General features: G+C 38.9%; 1 protein-coding gene across 1 annotated transcript in view; it reads left to right on the forward strand.

The window, feature by feature from the left end:
• Nucleotides 1–21155, forward strand: part of NUDT6 (nudix hydrolase 6) — a gene marked incomplete at its 5' end in the record, with an annotated part of 42568 nt that overhangs the window by 15692 nt on the left and 5721 nt on the right. The window lies entirely within an intron of this gene.

The following is a 21155-nucleotide window of genomic DNA, read 5'->3' on the forward strand; positions in this document are numbered from 1 at the left end:
TTGGATGATCTGTCCATTGGTGAATGTGGGGTGTTAAAGTCCCCTACTAAGAATGTGTTACTGTCGATTTCCCCTTTTATGGCTGTTAGTATTTGCCTTATGTATTGAGGTGCTCCTATGTTGGGTGCCTAAATATTTACAATTGTTATATCTTCTTCTTGGATCGATCCCTTGATCATTATGTAGTATCCTTCTTTGTCTCTTGTAATAGTCTTTAGTTTAAAGTCTATTTTGTCTGATATGAGAATTGCTACTCCATCTTTCTTTTGGTTTCCATTTGCATGAAATATCTTTTTCAATCCCTTTACTTTCAGTCTGTATGTGTCTCTAGGTCTGAAGTGGGTCTCCTGTAGACAGTAAATATATGGGTCTTGTTTTTGTATCCATTCAGCCAATCTGTGTCTTTTGCTGGGAGCGTTTAGTCCATTTACCTTTAAGGTAATTAGTGATATGTATGTTCCTATTCCCATTTTCTTAATTGTTTTGGGTTCATTATTGTAGGTCTTTTCCTTCTCTTGTGTTTCTTGCCTAGAGAAGTTCCTTTAGCATTTGTTGTAGAGCTGGTTTGGTGGTGCTGAACTCTCAGCTTTTGCTTGTCTGTAAAGGTTTTAATTTCTCCATCAAATCTGAATGCGATCCTTGCTGGGTAGAGTAATGTTTGTTGTAGGATTTTCTCCTTCATCACTTTAAATATGTCCTGCCAGTCCCTTCTGGCTTGCAGGGTTTCTGCTGAAAGATCAGCTATTAACCTTATGGGGATTCCCTTGTGTGTTATTTGTTGTTTTTCCCTTGCTGCTTTTAATATGTCTTCTTTGTATTTAATTTTTGACAGTTTGATTAATATGTGTCTTGGTGTATTTCTCCTTGGATTTATCCTGTATGGGACTCTCTGTGCTTCCTGGACTTGATTAACTATTTCTTTCCCATATTAGGGAAGTTTTCAACTATAATCTCTTCAAATATTTTCTTAGTCCCTTTCTTTTTCTCTTTTTCTTCTGAAACCCGAATAATTTGAATGTTGGTGTGTTTAATGTTGTCCCAGAGACCTCTGACACTGTCCTCACTTCTTTTCATTCTTTTTTCTTTATTTTGCTCTGCATTAGTTATTTCCACTATTTTATCTTCCAGGTCACTTATCCATTCTTCTGCCTCAGTTATTCTGCTATTGATCCCATCTAGAGTATTTTTAATTTCATTCATTGTGTTGTTCATCATTGTTTGTTTCGTCTTTAGTTCTTCTAGGTTCTTGTTAAATGTTTCTTTCATTTTCTCTATTCTACTTCTAAGATTTTGGATCATCTTTACTCTCATTATTCTGAATTCTTTTTCAGGTAGACTGCCTATTTCCTCTTCATTTGTTAGGTCTGGTGTGTTTTTATCTTGCTCCTTCATCTGCTGTGTAAGTTTTTCTGTCTTCTCATTTTGCTTAACTTACTGTGTTTGGGGTCTCCTTTTTGCAGGCTGCAGGTTCGTAGTTCCCGTTGTTTTTGGTGTCTGTCCCCAGAGGCTAAGGTTGGTTCAGTGGGTTGTGTAGCCTTCCTGGTGGAGGGGACTAGTGCCTGTGTTCTGGTGGTTGTGGCTGGATCTTGTCTTTCTGGTGGGCAGGTCCACGTCTGGTGGTGTGTTTTGAGGTGTCTGTGGCCTTATGATTTTAGGCAGCCTCTCTGCTAATGGGTGGGGTTGTGTTCCTGTCTTGCTAGTTGTTTGGCATAGGGTGTCCAGCACTGTAGCTTGCTGGTCATCGAGTGAAGCTGGGTGTTGGTGTTGAGATGGAGATCTCTGGGAGATTTTCGCCGTTTGATATTATGTGGAGGTCTCTTGTGGACCAGTGTCCTGAAGTTGGCTTTCCCACCTCAGAGGCACAGCACTGACTCGTGGCTGCAGCACCAAGATACTTTCATCCACACAGCTCAGAATAAAAGGGAGAAAAAGTAGAAAGAAACAATAGGAAGGGAGGGAGCGAGGGAGGGAGGGAGGAAGGAGAAAGAAAGAAAGAAAAGAAAGAAGGAAGGAAAGAATGGGAAAAGAAAAGAAAAGGAAAGAAGGGGAGGAAGGGAGGGAGGAAGGAGGGAAGGATGGAAAAAAAGAAAGAAAGAAGATAAAGTAAAATAAAATATAATTAAATTATTAAAATAAAAAAATAATTATTAAGAGAAAAAATGGATGGATAGAACCCTCGGACAAATGGTGGAAGCAAAGCTATACAGACAAAAGCTCACACAGAAGCATACATATACACACAAAAAGCGGTAAAGGGGAAAAAATCATAAGTCTTGCTCTCAAAGTCCACCTCCTTAATTTGGGATGATTCGTTGTCTATTCATGTATTCCACAGATGCAGGGTACATCAGGTTGATTGTGGAGCTTTAATCCGCTGCTTCTGAGGCTGCTGGGAGAGATTTCCCTTTCTCTTCTTTGTACTCAACAGCTCCCAGGGGCTCAACTTTGGATTTGGCCCCGCCTCTGTGTGTAGGTTGCCGGAAGGCGTCTGTTCTTCGCTCAGACTGGACGGGGTTAAAGGAGCCGCTGATTCAGGGGCTCTGGCTTACTCAGGCCGGGGGTAGGGAGGGGCACGGAGTGCGGGGCGGGCCTGCGGCGGCAGAGGCCGCCGTGATGTTGCACCAGCCTGAGGCACACTGTGCGTTCTCCCGGGGGAGTTGTCCCTGGATCACGGGACCCTGGCAGTGGCAGGCTGCACAGGCTTCCCGGAAGGGGGGTGTGGATAGTGACCTGTGCTCGCACACAGGCCCCTTGGTGGCGGCAACAGCAGCCTTAGCGTCTCATGCCTGTCTCTGGGGTCCACGCTTTTAGCTGCGGCTCGCGCCCGTCTCTGGACCTCCTTTAAGCAGCGTTCTTAATCCCCTCTCCTCACGCACCAGGAAACAAAGAGGGAAGAAAAAGTCTCTTGCCTCTTCGGCAGGTCCAGACTTTTCCCGGACTCCCTCCCTACCAGCCGTAGCGCACTAATGCCCTGCAGGCTGTGTTCACGCCGCCAGCCCCAGTCCTCTCCCTGCGCTCCTACCGAAGCCCGAGCCTCAGCTCCCAGCCCCGCCCCCCCCCCGGCGGGGGAGCAGACAGGCCTCTAGGGCTGGTGAGTGCCGGTCGGCACCAATCCTCTGTGCGGGAATCTCTCCGCTCTGCCCCCTGCACCCCTGTTGCTGTGCTCTCCTCCACGGCTCCGAAGCTTTCCTCCTCCGCCACCCACAGTCTCTGTCCGCGAAGTGGCTTCTGGTGTGTGGAAACCTTTCCTCCTTCACAGCTCCCTCCCACTGGTGCAGGTCCGGTCCCTATCCTTTTGTCTCTGTTTATTCTTTATTCTTTCTCCGTACCCAGGTACATGGGGGGTTTCTTGCCTTTTGGGACGTCTGAGGTCTTCTGTCAGCTTTCAGTAGGTGTTCTGTATCAGTTGTTCCACGTGTAGATGTATTTCTGGTGTATCTGTGGGGAGGAAGGTGATCTCCGCGTCTTACTCTTCCGCCATCTTCGATAAAATCTCCAGAAAAGATCTTGCTTAGATTTATGTCAAAGAGTGTTCTGCCTATGTTTTCCTTTAAGAGTTTTATAATGTCCAGCTTTACATTTAGGTTTTTAATCCATTTTGAGTTTATTTTTGTGTATGGTGTTAGGGAGTGTTATAATTTTATTCTTTTTTTTTTTTTTTTTGCGGTATACGGGCCTCTCACTGTTGTGGCATCTCCCGTTACGGAGCACAGGCTCCAGACGTGCAGGCTCAGCAGCCATGGCTCACAGGCCCCCAGCCGCTCCGCAGCACGTGGGATCTTCCCGGACTGGGGCATGAACCCGTGTCCCCTGCATCAGCAGGCAGACTCTCAACCACTGCGCCACCAGGGAAGCCCTCTAATTTCATTCTTTTACTTGTAGCTGTCCAATTTTCCCACCACCACTTACTGAAGAGTCTGTGTTTTCTCCATTGTATATTCTTGCCTCCTTTGTCATAGATTAGGTGACCATAGGTGAGTGGGTTTATCTCTGGGCTTTCTATCCTGTTCCATTGATGTATATTTCTATTTTTGTGCCAGTACCATACTGTCTTGGTTACTGTAGCCTTGTAGTATAGTCTGAAGTCAGGGATCCTGATTCCTCCAGCTCCATTTTTCTTTCTCAAGATTGCTTTGGCTCTTCAGGTTCTTTGGTGTTTCATACAAATTGTAAAATTTTTTATTCTAGTTCTGTGAAAAATGCCATTGGTAATTTGATAGGGATTGCATTGAATCTGTAGATTGCTTTGGGTAGTATAGTCATTTTCACAATATTGATTTTTCCAATCCAAGAACATGGTATGTCTCTCCATCTGTTTGTGTCATCTTCCATTTCTTTCATCAGCACATTATAGTTTTCAGAGTACAGGTCTTTTGCCTCCTTAGATTTTTCTTGTTCCCTGAAATAAGCTTGTATCACTATAAACTTCCCTCTTAGAACTGCTTTTAATGCATCCCAAAGGTTTTGGATTGTCGTTTTTTCATTGGTAGGTGTGTTACTCTTTTTGATGCAATGGTAAGAGGGATTGTTTCTTTAATTTCTCTTTCTGATCTTTCATTGTTAGTGTATAGGAATGCAAGATATTTTTGTGTGTTAATTTTGTATCCTGCAACTTTACTGAATTCATTGATGAACTCTAGTAGTTTTCTGGTAGCATCTTTAGGACTTCCTGTGTATAATCTCATGTCATCTGCAAACAGTGACAGTTCTACTTCTCCAATTTGGATCCCTTTTATATCTTTCTCTTCTCTGATTGCTGTAACTAAGACTTCCAAAATTACGTTGAATAAAAATGGTGAGAGTGTACATCCTTGTCTTGTTCCTGATCTTAGAGGAAATGCTTTCAGCTTTTCACCATTGAGAATGATGTTAGCTGTAGGGTTGTCATATGTAGCCTTTATTATGTTGAGGTAGGTTCCCTCTGTGCCCACTTTCTTGATAGTTTTTATCATAAATCAGTGTTCAATTTTGTCAAAAGCTTTTTGTGCATCTATTGAGATGATCATAAGGTTTTTAAATTTTTATTCTTCAGTTTCTTAATGTTGTTTATCACACTGATTGAGTTGCGGATATTTAAGAATCCTTGCATCCCTGGGATAAATCCCACTTGATCATGGTGTATGATTCTTTTAATGTATTGTTGGATTCAGTTTGCTAGTATTTGATTGAGGATTTTTGTGTCTATGTTCATCAGTGATATTGGCCTGTGAATTTTTGTGTGTGTGGTATCTTTGGTTTTGGCCTCATGGAATGAATTTAGGAATGTTCCTTCCTCTGCAATTTCTTGGAAGAGTTTCAGAAGGAGAGGTGTTAACTCTTCTCTAAATGTTTGGTAGAATTCGCCTGTGAAGCCACCTGGTCCTGGACGTTTGTTTGGTGGGGGTTTTTTAATCACAGCTTCAATTTCAGTATTTGTGATTGGTCTGTTCATATTTTCTATTTCTTCCTGGTTCAGTCTTGGGAGATTGGACATTTCTTAGAATTTGTCCATTTTATTGGCATATAGTTGCTTTTAGTAGTCTCATGATCTCATGTATTTCTGTGTTGTCCATTGTAACTTCTTTTTTATTTCTAATTTTATTGATTTGAGTTCTCTCCCTTTTTTCCTTGATGGGTCTGGCAAAAGATTTATCAGATCTGTTTATCTTTTCACAGAGCCATCTTTTAGTTTTGATCTTTGCTGTTGTTTTCTTCATCTCTGTTTCATTTATTTCAGCTCTGAATCTTATGGTTTCTTTCCTTCAACTAACTTGGGGTTTTGTTTGCTCATCTTTCTCTAGTTGTTTTAGGTATAAGGTTAGGGTGTATATTTGAGATTTTTCTTGTTTCCTGAGATAAGCTTGTATCACTATAAACTTCGCTCTTAGAACTGCTTTTGCTGTGTCCCACAGGTTTTGGATCATTGTGTTTTCATTGTAATTTGTCTCTAGGTATTTTTTGATTTCCTCTTAGAATTCCTCAGTGGTCCATTGGCTGTTTAGTCTCCACATGTTTGTGTTTTTTACAGTTTTCTTCTTGTATGTGATTTCTAATCTCAAAACGTTGTGGTTGGAAAAGTTGCTTGATATAATTTCACTTTTCTTAAATTTACTGAGGCTTGATTTGTGGCCCAAGATGTGCTCTATCCAGGAGAATGTTCCATGTGCACTTGAGAAGAACGTGTATTCTGCTGCTTTCAGATGGAAAGTTCTGTAAATACCAATTAAGTCTATGTGGTCTAATGTGTTATTTAAGGTCTGTGTTTCCTTATTGATTTTCTGTCTGGATGATCTGTCTGTTGATGAAAGTGGGTTGTTAAAGTCCCCCACTATTATTGTGCTACTGTCAATTTCTCCTTTTATGGCTGTTAACATTTGCCTCATACGTTGAGTTCCTCTCTATTGGGTGCATATGTATTTACAGTTGTTATATTTTCTTATACTGATCCCTTGATCCTTATGTAGTAGCCTTCTTTGTCTCTTATAACAGTCTATAAAGTCTTTTTTGTCTGATTTGAGTATTGTTGCTCCAGCTTTCTTTTGATTTCCATTTGCATGGAATACCTTTTTCCATCCCCTCACTTTCAGTCTGTATAAGTCCCTGGATCTGAAATGTGTCTCTTGTAGACTGCGTATATATGGGTCTTGTTTTTGTATCCATTCAGCCAGTCCCCGTCTTTTGGTTGGGCCATTTAATCCATTTACATTTAAGGTAATTATCGATATGTATGTTCTTATTGCCATTTTGTTAGTTGTTTTGGGTTTGTTTTTGTAGGTTTTTTTTCTTCCCTTCCTCTTTTGTTCTCTTGTGATTTGATGACTATCTTTTCTGTTGTGTTTGGATTGCTTTTTCTTTTTGTGTGTGTTTATCTATTGCAGATTTTCGGTTTACAGTTCCCATGAGGTTTTGTTGTGGCAGGCCATAAATATATGAGATTGTTTTAAGTTGCTGGTCTCTTAATTTCCAAACCATTTCCAATATCCTCCGTTTGTACTCTGCTTTGCTTACAGTTTCTGGTTTTCCTATCATATTTGTGTGTAGATGATTTCCAACCTTAACTGTATGTTTGCCTTTACCAGTGAGCTTTCTCATTCATAATTTTCTAGTTTCTAGTTGTGACCTTTTCTGCCTAGAGAAGTTTCTTTACCATTTATTGTAAAGCTAGTTTGGTGGTGCTGAATTCTCTTAGCTTTTGCTTGTATGTAAAGGTTTTGATTTCCCCATCGAATCTGAACGAGAGCCTACTGGATACATTATTCTTTGTTCTAGGTTTTTCCCTTTCATCTCTTTAAATATATCGTGCCACTTCCTTCTTGCCTGAATAGTTACTGCTGAAAACTCGGCTGTTAACCTTATGGGGATTCCCTTGTATTTTATTTGATGCTTTCCTCCTTCACAGCTCCCTCCCTGGGGCTCAGGTCCCATTGGATTCCTTTCTCTCTCTTTTTTTTCCTTTATTCTTTTGTCTTAACTCGGTTATGTGGAAGTTTTCTTGACCATTCTGCCAGCATTCACTAGATGTTCTGTGTGAATCATTCCACTTGTCTTTGTGTTTTTGATGTATTTGTGGGAGAAGGTAAACCGCTAATAGTTTTGTGTGGAGTCTTTAGGGTTTCCTATATGGAGTATCATGTCATCTGCGTATAAATACAATTTTGCCTCTTCCCTTCTGGTTTGGATACTTTTTATTTCTTGTCTCATTGCTGTGGCTAGGACTGCCAATACTATGTTGAATAGAAATGGTGAGAGTGGGCATCCTTATCTTGTTCCAGAATTTAGTGGGATGGCTTTCAGCTTTTCACCATTGAGTATTATGTTGCCTGTGGGTTTGTCTTAAATGGCTTTTATTACAGAGATATTTTCCCTCTAAACCCACTTTGTTGAGAGTTTTTATCATGAATGGATGTTGAATGTTGTGGAATGCTTTTTCTGCATCTGTTGAGATGACCATGTGGTTTTTGTCTTTCCTTTTGTTAATGTGGTTTGTCACGTTGATTGATTTGCATATGTTGAACCATTCTTGCAACCCTGGAATTAATTCAACTTGGTCTTGGTTTTTGATCTTTGTATGTATTGTTGGATTCGGTTTTCTAGTATTTTGTTGACGATTTTTGCATCTGTTCTTCAAAGATGTTGGCCTGTAATTTTCTTTTTTTGTAGTGTCTTTGTCTGGTTTTGGTATTACGGTGATGGTCACTTCATAGAATGAATTTGGGAGTGTTCCCTCCTCCTCAGTTTTTTGGAATAGTTTGATATAAGTTTTTCTTTCTATGTTTGGTAGAATCCCCCAGTGAAGCCATCCAGTCCTGGGTTATTGTTTGCAGTTTTGTTAATTACAGTTTCTGTTTCACATCTAGAGGTTGGTCTGTTCAAGTTACCTATTTCTTCTTGACTCAGTTTTGGCAGGCTGTTATGTTTCTAAAATTTGTCCATTTCTTCTAGGTTGTTCAATTTGTTGGCATATAACTGTTCATAGGATTCTCTTAGGATTTTTTTTTTCCTTATTTCTGGTGGTATCAGTTGTTATTTCTTCTCTTTCATTTCTTAATTTGTTTATTTGGGTTCTCTCTCTTTTTTTTCTTGATGAACCTGCCTAGAGATTTGTCAATTTTGTTTATCTTTTCAAAAATGCAGCTCTTGCCTTTATTGATATTTCCTCTTGTTTTTTTGGATCTCTCTATTTCCTCTCTGATCTTTATTATTTCTTTCCTTCTGCTGACTTTGCTGACTTTGGATTTTGTGCATTCTTCTTTTTCTAAAATTCTTTCAGTTGGTAGGTTAGGTTGTTTATTTGAGATTTTTCTTGTTTCTTGAAGTCCCGTATTGCTATGAACTTCCCTCATAGAACTGCTTTTGCTGCATCCTATGGATTTTGTAAGGTTGTGTTTTTATTTTCGTCTGTCTCAGGGTATTTTCTGATTTCCTCTTTGATTTCATTGTTGACCCATTGGTTTTTTAGTAGCATATTGTTTAGTCTCCATGTGTTCATTCTTTTCCCAATTTTCTTTCTGTGGTTAATTTCTAGTTTCATGTAGTCAGAAAAGATGCTTGAGGTAAATTCTATCCTCTTAAATTTGTTGAGGCTTGTTTTGTGTCCTAGTATGTGTTTTATCCTAGAGAATGTTCCATGTGCACTTGAGAAGAATGTTTATTTTGGTTTTTTTGGATGTAGTGTCCTGTAGACATCAATTAAGTCCAACTGGTCTGTTGTGTCATTTAGGACCTCTGTTGCTTTATTGATTTTCTGTCTGTAATATTTGTCTGTTTATATCAGTGGGGTGTTAAAGTCTCCTACCATTATTGTATTTTTGTCAGTTTCTCCGTTTATGTCTGTTATGTATTTGTTTTATATATTTAAGTGCTCTTATATTGGGTGCATATCTGTTACAGTGTAATATCAGGTTTTTTGTATTGATCCCTTTCATCATTATAAAGTGTCCATCTTTGTCTTTCTTTGTAGACTTTTTGAAAAAGTCTGTTTTGTCCGATACGAGTATTGCTACCCCTGCTTTCTGGTTTCCATTTGCATGAAATATCTTTTTCCATCCCCTCACTTTCAACCTGTGTGTGTATTTCACCCTAAAGTGAGTCTCTTGTCCACAGCATATTATAGGTTGTTTTTTTTTTTAATCCAGTCTGTCACTCTGTGTCTTCTGATCAGAGCATTTAGTCCATTGACACATAAAGTAATTATTGATAGGTATGTACTTGTTGCCATTTAAAACCTTGTTTTCCAGTTGTTTTTGTAGCTCTTTTTGGCTCATTTCTTCTTTTTTTTTCCTTTTGTGATTTGATGGTTTTCTTTTTTAGTTTGCTTGAGTTTCTTTCTTTTTAGTTTTTTTGAATCTGTTGTATGTTTTTGATTTGTGGCTACCCTGGTTTACAAGTATGTTGACCCATAACTGTATCTGCTTTAAATTGATAGTCATGCAAGTTCAAACACATTCTAAAAGATTTACATTTTTATACTCCCCTCCCCCACTTTTTGTGATTTTGATATCCTGTTTTGCATCTTCATGCTTACTCTTTTACTGTTTGTTCTAGTTATAATCACTTTTACAATTTTTTTATTGTTTTTTAAATCTGTGTGCTTGCTTATTTAATTTTCAGTCCTTTCATATATTTGCCTATCCTATTGTGTTTTTCTTTTTCTATAGGTTTCTTGCTTCTTTTCTATTTAGAGAAGACCTTTCAGTATTTCTTTTAGGATAGGTTTAGTATTGCTGAATTCTTTTAGTTTTTGCTTGTCTGAGAAATTCTTTCTCTCCTAAATGACAATCTTGCTGGGTAGAGTATCCTAGGTTGCAAATTTTTCCCTTTCAGGTCTTTGAATATATCATGTCACTCCCTTCTGGCCTGCAGAGTTTCTGCAGAGAAATCAGCTGATAGCCTTATGGGATTCCCTTGTAACTGACTCTTTGTTTTTCTCCTGCTGCCTTTAGAATCCTCACTTTAACTTTTGCCATTTTAATTATGATATGTCTTTGTGTGTGTTCATGTTGTTTGGGACCCTCTGTGTTTCCTGTACCTGGATATATGTTTCCTTCTTAAGGTTTGGAAAGTTTTCAGCCATAATTTCTTCAAATACATTTTTGATCCCCTTTTTTCTCTTTTCTCCTTCTGTGCATAGGTTGACACACTTTACATATCCCATAGATCTCGTATGTTGCTTTCATTTTTTTTCATTTGTCTTTCTGTCTACTGTTCTGATTGGGTGATTGCCATTATTCTGTCTTCTAGATTACTTATTCCTTCTGTGTCATTTAGTCTGCTATTCATTGCTTCTAGATTGGTTTTTATCTCAGTAATTGAATTGTCTGTTTGGTTCATTTTTAGTTTATAGTTCCTTGTTACAGTAATCTGAATTTTATTAATAGTCTTTTTTATTTTATTAATAAATAAACTTTTATTATTTTATTAATCTTAGTAAATTTCATTTTATTAATAATCTTTTTTTTAACTTTATTTTTGTCTGCATTGGGTCTTTGTTTGCGTGTGGGCTTTCTTTATTTGTGGTGAGCGGGGCCTACTCTTCGTTGCAGCATGTGGGCTTCTCATTGTGGTGGCTTCTCTTTTGCAGAGCATGGGCTCTAGGCACATGGGCTTCAGCAGTTGTATCACGCAGGCTCAGTAGCTGTGGCACATGGGCTTAGTTGCTCCACAGCATGTGGGATCTTCCCAGACCAGGGTTCAAACCCGTTTCCCTTGCATTAGCTGGCAGATTCTTAACCACTGTGCCACCAGGGAAGTCCCAATAATCTTTCTTAAATCAGCATTTTTATTACCTCATTTTTGGACTCAGGGTCTAATAGACTGGTGAGGTCTGTTTCATTATTTGTTCTTTCGGGAGATTTCTCTTGTTCTTTTTATTGGGAGTAGTTCCTCTGTTTTTTAACTTTCTCTGTCTCCGTGAATTTAGGAGAAACCATTATCTACTTTGATCTTGAAGGGGTGTTTCCCTGTGTAGACTGTGTGAGTGTTATTTTTGGTGCAAGGGCTTGTTTTGGTAGAGATGCCAGCCACTTCTTTCTTCAGAGTGTGCTGGCTGTTATCCCATTGATAGGGGTTGTGATAGGTGTTGTGGTGTGCAGAACCTGTGCTAGATGAGGGGCAGGGCTTCTTCTTTGCTCCATGGCTGTCACCACCCTGTTGGGGGCAGTGTCTGCTCCCCAGTTGTTGAAGAAGCCCTAATGGTTGGGTGCAGTTAGGTTCAGTTGCCCTCGAGTGTGTGCTCTGCCCCAAAGGAGGTGACCGCAGAAGCATATAAGGCCTGTGTAGTCACAGTGAACCTGTGCACCTGTAGTTGCCCACGGTTTCGCCCAGAAGCAGCCCATGGTCTCGTCCCTTTCTCTGTTGTGTTCATCCCAGACCTAGTGCTAGGCTGTGGTGCGGAGTAGGCTGGGGCTGGAGGCTGTGACTGCAGGAATTGAGGTTGCTGTGCTGCACCTGGGACCTGGGAAGCCTCTGTGGTAGACCTCTACCAGGACCTGCCAGCCCCACATCCAGCTCCACCCTGCAGTGCGAAGTGGGTGGAGCTGGAGCCAGAGCACTCCCACGGGAAACGTACCACTGCGTACTCCTGCCCAGGGCCTGTCTGCTCAAGACGCAGCATCCAGCCACTCTGCTTTTTTATGGCACCACCTATGCATGCGCTGACCACGTCTGCTGCAGCCGACCCGCCCCTGCTGTCCACACACCTACCACAGGCTCTGAGGTTCTCCCCAGACCACACCTCAGACCCTTCAGGTTGTCTCTGTGCAGCTATATCGAGTCCTCTCCCAGGGACTTGGAGATTTGGCAGTTAGCCACTGCACGTAATTGTGGCACCACCCGGTGCAGCACTGACAGTGTCTGCTCAGTTTGATCCACCACCCGCATGTGTGCACTGACAGTAGTCTCTGCAGTTTGGCCCTGATCCACCTCAGGCGGCCCAGTCTGTATGCGCAGCTAGATTGCATCTCTGCCCTTATCTCACACCAGGCTGAGGTGTGGAGTAAGCGGGACCCAGGCGTTCACCCCTTCGGATTGGGAAGTGTGGCAAGGCGGCACCCGCCAGTGCTGGTCTCTTTTTGCCCTGATTGTTAGCAAGCCAGCACGCACACACTCCTCACAAGCAGAGTCTAGGCTTCTCCAGCCCCTCTGTCTGACTCAGCAGATTTCCCAGCAGGCAATGGGGCTCCCCGGGCCAAGCGTCTGCCTGTATGGACCGTCTCTCCTTTACAGATGGGAATGGTAAAATATTTGGTTTGAGAGCTAGACTGGGAACAGAATTAAAGAGCCTCATACACCCAAATAAGAACTATAGGCAACTAGAAGTAACAGAAGTTTTTAAGAGAAGCACCATGCTTAGAGGTCAGATGCTTTCATGCTCAGGAGTATAAGTGACGAGAATAATTACTTTGATACTTTCTGAGACTTCAGTAAATATTGGTGGATAGAGTCATACATTTTTCTCCTCGTATATGTTTTTAAATTTTAAACTAATATTCATAATTATAGCTGAAAGCAGTATCAATCATTTCTCAGAAATGCTATCTGAAAGCACTCTCATGGTATTAAGTAACAAAGTTTTAGTTAAGGCAGGATCTCTGACTCAAACTAAGCTTTATCTTCAACAGATTTTTATTGGGTACCTAAAGTAGTATTGTGCCTAGCCTTCAGTAAGTTTTATATTTGAATTGGAGTACATATATATATATATATATATATATATATATATGTATATTTGATGGTAATGAGTGGAGAGTAAGTAGGAAGCAAGACTGAATGGTAAAAATAGGGCCTAGTTATGAGGGGGCCTGAGCCAGGAAGAGGAGTTTAGATTTGACATAGAAACAATTCAGATTTTGTTTACTGAAAGATTTTGATTGAGGTGACAGTGATGAAGATGATATATGGACAGCTATACTCTGTTTATTTATCACTATACTATGTTATTTACCCTTTTACCATAGGGTAAATTGCTAGATCTAGAAATTGGAGATAGGGTGAAAGGCACGCAGAGGGGCTATTTACCCAATATTATGCAGATAACGTAGTGGCAAAACCAATCTAATTTTAGAGTCTGTAATCTTAAAAAAAATTAGCCAAAACCTAAATAAACTCACTTCATGTGAGAATGATAAGCCTTGATTCTCTCCACATTCAATTCCAAGCATCAAGTAAGGATTTCAAAGACATACAGCTATTTCCCTACATGCCTTGAAATTATGAGGGACACCAGATGGTCCTTAACTTACCCTACTCTAACCTACAAAAGAACAGTTCCCGTAGTCATTATTTTACTATTTTATCATTCAGGTCTTAACTACCCTTAGGCCAAAGGAGGTTGTATTAATATATAATATTTAGTACCCAAGGTCTGAGAAAACTTAACTTAGGATTTTGTTCAATTAAATTGGGTTAGACTGAAAGTGGATATTATAACTCTGCAGTATGGCAGAGAGATGATATGCCCAAACATTATTGGCAGATACCATATATATATGGTATACAAGTATACAGGTAACATAAATTGGTTAATTTCCTTTGCTAAGTTTGAAAAGTAATCTATACCTTCGTATATAAAAGTTACTTCTAAAGAGATATTATAAAAGTTTTACTATCTTTTAAGTGTATCCCTTTAACTATCTTTTTCTTGCATTTAAAGAAGCAACAGTATCACCAAAATTTAATTTTTCTACGCTCAGGTGACATAAGAAGTTGTACAAACAAAATTGGATCAGGAGACCTGGGTTCTAAGATTTGGCCCTGCCATTAGCTAGCTATACAACTCTGGGCAAATCTGTGAGCCCCTGGGAACCTAAGTTGCCCCATTTATGAAATTAAGGAGTTAGATTCGATGATCACAAATGAAATATCCCAATACTATAATTCTCCCTATACACTTATGCACATGTAAGATACCAGATATAACCTGGTTTAAACCACTTTGGTATTTTGGAAAGAAAAGGGTAAACTTTTAAGATTTTAAAATAGCACACTGTGTCATAAGTGACTTTATCAAATAAAATTTCATTAAGGAATTTGACAGAGACTGAAAGACAGCCAGAGTAATATGATTGCTCCATTCTGAGCAGTTTTTCAGGGCTGGTGGATCAGCCAACTAAGAATCTATTTATGTAATTACGCATTTATTAAAACATGGAAATTCACAGAGAACAAACCTAGGTCTAACTAATAATATTAAAAATTGGATTGCAGTCTGAAAAAAAGAAAAGGAGGAGCTTCCCTGGCAGTTATGGCTAACCTGTCTTACTCCAAACCTAGACAGCGTGATGTTTTGGGGCTGGTTTTTTTTTTCCCCTTATAAAACCTTCCAAGACAAATGATTTAGCAGCTTTAGTTTGCAGAAATCAAACTTCCAGAGTAATCTGTATTGCAGCAATTGAAAAGGAAAGAATTGAATTGAGCTTTATTTATTTATTTTTTTTTGAGCTTTATTTTTAAAACAGGGCAATAGTCAAAACTATACTGAATTTGCCTAAACTCCACTGTAAATGACTAAAAACTTTTATGATTCTCAGTTAATCATGATTGCATTCAGTGCCTCTCTAGTTTTGCTTATCTTAGTTTCAAAGAAATAATTGCTAGTGTTTTCTGGAATGTTTATTAGTATTTTCCAAGGTAGTCAGGAAACAAAGGGAGACCCAAGACTTAATGACTAAACAAAAACTCCAAGAGACCTATCCACAGTGGCATTGTTTTAGCCATTCTTCATCCTGTAACATGGGCTTATAAAGATGTGAGTGGAGAGTTTTCAGTCCTCCACCTCAAGTTTCCTTTGGGGGTCAGTTGCCTTTAGGGTCAATTGAAGGTCATACCCTTAAGCTGGGGGGACTTTTGAGTAATTAACCCTAGATAGGTTCCTAAATGGTTTATTTGATGTCTCTTGGAACCAACAGCCATATCTCAAGAGGATTAAAAACCCAAGTAAAGTGTAGCACCAGCTCTGCTATGGCTTCTAGCCTACTAAAAATTCATAACCAAACATTTGCTAACACTCGACCATTCTCCAAGTCACTTGTTCTTCTATTATAGTACACATTCGTGATCCTAATTGATGAGGTTTTCAGGCTAAACAAAATTATTTTAATTCCATTGTTTTGCTGTTTAATAGAAATAAAATCAGATAAATAATGATAATTGTGATGAGAAAATATTCTGCAAAAATTTTCTTATTTAATAATGGTATGCGTTATTATCTCCATTTTTCAAAAAAACTTCAGAGAGGTTGCAGTAACTTTTTCAACATTACACAACTGGTAATTGGTAGAGTCAGAATTTAAGCCTAGAGAGGAATCTTTTCACTAAACTAAAGCAGATGAAAACATAAATGGAATTAAAACTTGGATTTTTTTTGAGGGAGTCAGTAGTTTTATGGCAATGCCTATCATACTTTGCATAGGATACAAAAGACTTCACTTGAATGGGGTTTGTTTTTTAGGGAGGTAGTTTTTCGCTTTTTTTAATACATAGTACAGATGCCACTGTCTATTGTTTAGGTTGACAGTTCCATTCAGTTCAGTTGCCAACGATGATACTTAAACAGTATATATTTGGCCTAAAGAAAAAAAAAAGAGGTTAGAACAAAAGTGTGTGAAGAAAAATTATTATGGAGAAAAGGGACATGATTAAGTGAAGGATATAAAGAGTAATTTTAGAAGTTATGGCAGCTTCTAATAAAGTTTGTGTATGCAGTTTCTCACCAGGTGCTGAAGGTTAGTTTCCTTCCTGGCTGGAAGCTCCCCAGAAAGGATTTATGGCAGCTTTGTCCTCAGAAAGCTTTACCTTTAATCAGATAAAGGGAATCTCAGAAAAGGCTTCTTTCTGCATCTTGCTGTATCTCATATGTCTTCAGTTTAAGGTAATCTTTATACCATTCTGGTAGGTTGTGCATCCCTTCATTTGGGACTGCAAATAGCTAATCAAACCTCTAATAAGAAATGCTGTTCAGCTGCTGATGTCTCTGAACTCAGAGGGCCTGGGACCCAGCATCAGCTGGCCGGTGTCTCTGGGGAGGGGACACAATGAAGCTCATGTTGGAAATGCTAGGAAACTGCAAAGTGGATATGGCTGTTGCTATGGGAAGGAACTGCTGCTGCCAGAATGAAGCAGCATGCCGAGGCAATACAGGAACCACAAGCACAGGGGAAGCCCACAGGAAGCAGACAGGAGGAGCTGCTCCCTTCTTCCTCCTCCAGCCTTGCAGTCTGTTGGTGGAGCCTAACAGGGAGTCAGTTGGCAAGACCAAAACTGCTTAGCAGAGTCCCAGCTCCAGCATCACTAGGCAGAGCACGGAGGCTGAATTTGAAGCTGAGGGACAATCATAGTGTCAACTTCTTAGAAACCACACATTCTCACACCCCTGCCCCACCCCCAGGCCTGAGGAATCAAACTCTGGGTATGCCGCTCAACAATTTGTGTGTTAACAAGCCCTCCAGGTGTTTTAGGTGCACGGTCAAGTTTGAGAACCTCCAAACTAGAACACTGGGCATCCAGATTCTTCATTTGCTGATTTTCAGTCTTGCCAGTGACTGGTTCTTTAAGAGTGAGAAAGTACTGCTGCTCAGAACCTAATCATGATCCCCACTGTGCTTCTAGGCAGTTGGGATTGGCAGAAGCTAGAAACAAATTCAAATTATGTAAGACTTTGGTTTCTTTGTGAATTAAATAGAAGTGATACTCTTACTTAGGGTTTTGATTTAAGTTATGAACAGAGATCTAACAGAGCAATAAAATATAAAAACTGAGTATTAATATATAGCTCAATGTAATAAAAAGTATAAAGTGAGACTAAATCATATTTAATTTCTGTAATTATTTTGGTGTTAGGTGGAATTTAAGCATAAATGATAGCTATTAGCTGTAAATAACTAATTAGCGTTATTTTCAGACATCTGAGCCATTTTTTCTCCTTTCTTTGCATGAGCAAATGCACACTCAGACTCAAAGCTGAAATACTTAAAACATGTCCTGTCTCCTTTCCTACCCATATAGTCCCTTCCTTTGATTTTGAGGAACAAAAGACCTAACAGTGGCTTGACCTTGTAAACCAGGTGCTAAAGAGCTGAGTTAATGGTAGGGACCTATTCATTCATTTGCCAAACATTACTGAGTTCCTGTACATAACTATGTTGTAGGCTCTGTTTTAAGCTCTAAGTAAACATTAGTGAACAAAACAAAGTTTCTACATCTGGAGCTTATATTCAAATAGGTAAGATACAAATAATAAGTGAATGAATAAATAATATATAAAGTGATGGTGAATGTTATTAAGAAAAATACAGTAGTATAAGGAGAAAGAGAATGACTAGCCTTGCTATATTGTGCATTAATTTTCTGTATGCCCTAAACCTAGCACTCAGTAAATTTTTATTGAATGAATGAACAAACTTATTAAGACATCTCTGGTAGCATCTGTCGCATAACAGTGATAATATTGTAGTTAATTAGATTTATCTAAACACAGTGGCTCTGAATTCTGAAGAGTGAGAGTAGTAGCATTAAAGACCAGAACAGTGAAAAGAAAAGATAATGAGATCTCAGGCATCTGACCAAGTTTGAGTTAGGGAAGAATGATAAAGTCAAATAATATGAGAACCAAAAGGAAGAGGCTAGCAAGTCTGTACCCTTGTTCTAGGTTCTTGAGATTAGACAATTTCTATTTGAAAGAAATTAATAGTCTTTGGGGGGTTCTGTTTACACAAATTCCTAGTTAGGATTTCAGCAGCCACACCCAGGGAAGATCCTGAAGCGAATCATCTGCTTAGGAAAACAGAAGATGTCTGTGGGGTTGGAAAAATAGTGAGAAAAAGGATCAGAAAATGAGTCATTCCTATTTACCCATTCTAGAAACGCTAAAATAAACTTGAGTTTATCTTCAGGATAGGTTTTATAAGAAACAGTGGTATTAAACTTGAAATTGCCTTAACTGAAAATATCTTACACTCTGTTAAGTATGAAGAATGCATTAAAAAAATAATACCCTTTGTTGATATCCAAAATGCTTATTTACTATTGGGGCTAGCAGTTCCTAACACCGAGGAAGGAAAGAGGTTCCAGTGATTGATGGGACCATTGTACATCATTTACACACTCTTCTGTTTTACACTCACACCTACAAACACACGTGCACACACACACCCACACACAAACATCAGATTTATAATTGGCAAACGTGTAGGAAAAATTTATCATCACATTCACCATTCTACAATATGCTGGAATTACTCTGAATATGCTTTAAAATCACACATTTTGGGGCTTCCCTGGTGGCGCAGTGGTTGAGAGTCTGCCTGCCGATGCAGGGGACACCGGTTCGTGCCCTGGTCCGGGAAGATCCCACATGCCGCGGAGCGGCTGGGCCCGTGAGCCATGGCTGCTGAGCCTGCGCGTCCGGAGCCTGTGCTCCGCAACAGGAGAGGCCACAACAGTGAGAGGCCCGCGTACCGCAAAAAAAAAAAAAAAATCACACATTTTTATAACTTAAAAGGATAACTGCCTTTTGTAGTATGTAAAAATCAGATCAGATATGCTTCAGGAACTAGATGACCTGACTCACTCAAAGCAGGGAGGGGTCATATATGTGAATGTTGGGTAGGACCCAACAAGCAAAGAGGCAAGAGAATGTCTGAGTAGAGTATTTCTTTTAGAAGAGAGTGGAAAGTACCTTTTTTAAGATTAGGGAGAAAAGGATCTTGGAATTTTTTTACACTTGAAGCATAGAGATGTTTTGTCTTTTATTGGAAGGGAGAACAAAGATGAAAACAGAAACTATGGGTTACTGTTCATATTCAAAACCCAACTTTACCCCTTCCTCAGTAATTTTTCCCCTATGAAACAATATACTGGAAGTGTTAGAGTAACAGTAAATTACTAGTAGAGTAATAGCAAATCACTAGTGGAGTAACAGTAAATCACTAGCAGAGTAGTATCACTAGCAGAGTAATAAATCTCATGCCAATCAAACGATTCTTGATAGGGAACTCACAGGCGAGAGGTAGATACAAAGACGTTTGATACCAAACTAGGTTTTAGTTCAAATTCACAAATCCTGGAGGAACGTAAGACTAAGATACAGATTCTGGTTGGGTTTATGTAGAATGTTCCAGTGAGATCTGAAGATCAAAAGATACATGAAAAAGCAGCAAATAGTGGTAAAGAATTAGTATGAAAATAGCAAACCAACTTTTTAAATTTCTTAGAAGATGATTAGAATCAGATTGCCTGGATTTTAACTGTGAGTTTTGTTACACACTGTGTCACTCCAGGTAAATTATTTAACCTATTTGTCCTCAGTTTCATCACTTCTAAAATGGGAACAATAAGCAGTAAGGATTCACTATATAGCACAGGGAACTGTATTCGATATCTTATAATGACCTATAATGGAGAATAATCTGAAAAACTTATATGTATAACTGAATCACTTTGCTGTACACTTGTACAGTTTGCTGTACACTTGTACACTTTGCTGTAACACAATATTGTAAATCAACTATACTTCAATAAAAAAAGAAATGGAAAAAGATAAAAATGGGAACAGTAATAGTTTCTTGTGGGGTTACTATAAAGTTTAAATGTGTATAATTATTAAAGCATTTAGCATAGTATCTGGAACATAGTGGACATTCAATATACATTACCTAGTAATATTTATTATTACTTATTATATTGCTAAACCCAGCTAGTGGGAGTATTCTTTAACGTTAAAAAAAAAAAGTGAGAAGATCTACTTGTCCCTCCACTGATCTATCATATCTACAGTATTAACCAGGTTTTTCAAACTTAGGCCTCTCAACCTACCACTTAGAACTAACTGTAAGCTCAAGTTTTTGGGGAGGAGGAAGCTGTTTTAAAATAAGCTCTTTAAACCTAATTGATGCCAGAAAATATTGCAAACTAATCACCAGCATAAAAATAATCTTTCCATACCTAAGGTTTATTAAATAATCAAAATCAAATGTGTGTGAGCTGTTTTCAATCCTTATAGCTAGCATTTTCCCCTTCTAATAAGTTCATATCTCCAAATTTAATCAACAGTTTCCAATTATTTATAATCAGGTCTAGGTAAAGATTTTTAAAAGTTGATTTTGTTTTGGAGGATTTGCCCTATTATATAACATCTTTTGTTAGAAACAATTTATGGTGGTGAAGTTTAATATACTAGCAGACAAAAGACTGCATAGTTTTTGTGGAAACATTGCTTCTGGAACAATTTCAAAATGGAGCTCCAAAGACAGTACATTTAATGTTGAGATATTCTTAGAGATATATTTCTACATTAAAAAAGTAAAACGTAATATGCTTTATAAATTAATCTCAAGTCTGAGCCAGACACAGAAGGGTGGTAAGCCTCAATTCTGTACCCACATAATCAAGTCTGTGGAAACTCTGGGAACCATGCCACTGGGCTCCAACCTAGCATAGTTGGGAAATGACACATTCTTTAAGAAGCTCTTGCGCAGGAAATGAGTGGGTCACAAAGCACACCAGTAAAGGTCCATAAACTTGTTTTATGAATGAAGAGTATGAGGTATACTGGCTCCAAGCTGCAGTACCTTTATGAGTATGTCATAATTTCTCATTCTTCAGCTTTTATCATGGTGATGGATTGATACAACAGAATCCTAACAGGAAAAAATAATCGTGTCAGCTATAAGAATATTGTCCCA

Source organism: Leucopleurus acutus, assembly GCF_964270905.1.
Source record: "Leucopleurus acutus genome assembly, chromosome: 4".
NCBI classification, from domain to species: domain Eukaryota; kingdom Metazoa; phylum Chordata; class Mammalia; order Artiodactyla; family Delphinidae; genus Leucopleurus; species Leucopleurus acutus.